The following is a 2358-nucleotide window of genomic DNA, read 5'->3' on the forward strand; positions in this document are numbered from 1 at the left end:
CCCTTCCCACTTTTGAACCAGGCAGTGTTTCCTTGCTCTGTTCTGATGACTGCCTCTTGGTCCAAGTATAGATTTCTCATTAGCACAATCAAGTGTTCTGGGATTCCCATTCTTCTCAGAGTCAGCCACAGTTTGTTATGATCCACACAGTCCATAGCATAGCAGGATATAATTTCTCAGTCAGGACAGCTGCTGAAATGTGCTCATAGGCACTTCAGCCTTCAGCCTCATGGCTTTAAGCCTGTGTTATGAAAATCTTAGTTCTGCCAATTACGACTCTCCCCCTCATCCCCCAACAAACTTGGGCAAAGGTTCTTAGCTCTGGGTCTGTGGGATAGGCATCCCAAAGTCAGATCTCTCTTACAATGGGTCTCTGGTTCTCTGCTGCAGCAGTTGCTGCTGCTCCTGTAGGCTCCTGTCTGTCTGGCACAGGGATCTTTAACCCCAGAGGACACACACTATGCATTCTCTGCTGCTTCTTTGTTGGTAGTGAGAGTCCCAAATTCTGCTGCTGAATCTGCTCAGTTCAATTCATGAGACTAGCCAACCTCACTGTGGACAGACTAACACGCTCATTTGCATGTCCCCATCCATTCATGTGGCAGAGTTAATGGCTAGGAAAGCCATTCTGAACACTAAACCCTTGCCACCACAGCTATTCAATCAAGCCTTACAGAGAATTAGAACAAAACCAAATAGAAACAGTAATGCTACAACCATTCATTAAAGAGAACTGAAAATAGGAGAATGGGATAAGAAAACAATTTTTAAAAGATATACCACTCTGAGTTAAGAGAAAAAAAAGTAGACTGTGCTAACTAGAGATGGTAAATAAGAAAACTGTAGACTCCTTAAATCAAGCCATAGTTAAATACAATATCTAATACTGGTAGGTACTGCCAGATCAGTTTCAACTTTTACTGGCTCTGTGTACAACAGTATGAACACTGCCCAGATTCTGTACCATCTTCACAATTATTGTCACATTTCAGGTCATTGTCAAAGCCACTGTCAATCTATGAAATTGAGGGTCTTCCTCGTTTTCACTGATCAGACCTTTACGAAGCATGCTGTCCTCTAGAAACTGATTTGCCCTGTCAACATATTCAAAGTACATGAGATAAAGTCTATTCTTCTAAGGAACATTTTGGTATTTAACGTTATTCCCAATTTAATAACTAAAATCCAAGTTGTTATTGTTAGGAACTGTTGGGTATATATCATAGAGCCTCTATGTCCTATTCTATGCCATCCTCACAATCTCGGACCCACCCAAGCCCACTGCTGAAGTAATTTTCAATCCAAATGGTTGAAGATCTTCCCCTCTTTCTTCATCTCTCCAACTTCCCAAACATGATGTCCCTCTCCTAGCAACATATCCAAAGTATGTGAGATGAAGTTTATCATCTTTGCCTCCAAGGAGCACTCTGGCTACATCCTCTCCAAGACATATCTATTTGTTCTTTGGTAGTAAAGTCAGAAGGGCCAAACTCACAAAAATGGCCTGAAAGGCTATAGATTTATATATAGAATAGCAATCTAATGGTCTAGTAATTTTATCACAATTAAAATACTATTACTTGAGAGTTTTGTTTTCCTTTTTCCCCTCTTATATATGAAATATAATGAAGTTAATATAATTTGTTGGAAAGCATAAAAAATTCCACATAAAAAGAAAATTTTATTCAGAAAGGAAAACCAAATGGGTATTTTTTCCTTTGCCATTTCACATCTTCTTTTTTTCATTTTCAGTTTTTAATGAAGTTGTGTATAATAATATTTTACTCCTGCATCTTCTCAATTGTTTCTTCCTTGTACTTGCCCTTTTCTTTTCTGACTTTTTTTTTTTCTTCTTTTCCAGCTTTACATTCAAGGATCTTTTTTTCTGTCTTTATCCAGTTTTAGCTTAGTGATAACCACCTTGCTAGGATGAATGCCCACACGGACTGTTGTGCCATTAGCTTTTTCTCGCTGCACTCATTCAATGTAGATGACATATTTCTTCCTGAAAACCTAGGCTACTTTGCCAATTTGCTGACCTTTATAGTGCCCTCGTCCAACCTGAACATCATCCTTTTAGATGGACATGGACCACATGTTGTATTTCTGCCTCAGCTCCTTGGACAGAGGAGAAGACATAATCTTGCTTCGAACATGAGAGAGTGCATTGAAATGCCTTTTATGATTTTTGCTCTGGTCAGAAGTCACAAAAGGATTGAACTTCATTTTGGACACTATTGCTTCGGGGATGGCCACAGGAGGTGAAAGAGTGCCATTTCACATCTTTAAGAGTCATATTCCACATGACTCTCACTAGGATGTTGTTGTTGTTATGTGCCATCGAGTCGTTTCCGACTC

General features: G+C 39.4%; 1 protein-coding gene and 1 pseudogene across 1 annotated transcript in view; both read right to left on the reverse strand.

Moving 5' to 3' along the window:
• PIGX (phosphatidylinositol glycan anchor biosynthesis, class X) overlaps positions 1-2358 on the reverse strand; it is a 49899-nt gene that overhangs the window by 5924 nt on the left and 41617 nt on the right. The gene's annotated exons all lie outside the window — the stretch shown is intronic.
• Positions 1782-2226, reverse strand: LOC102869010 (annotated as a pseudogene).

The sequence above is a fragment of the Elephantulus edwardii genome, unplaced genomic scaffold (assembly GCF_000299155.1).
Source record: "Elephantulus edwardii isolate Elephantulus edwardi_28Jun2011 unplaced genomic scaffold, EleEdw1.0 scaffold00032, whole genome shotgun sequence".
Classification (NCBI taxonomy): domain Eukaryota; kingdom Metazoa; phylum Chordata; class Mammalia; order Macroscelidea; family Macroscelididae; genus Elephantulus; species Elephantulus edwardii.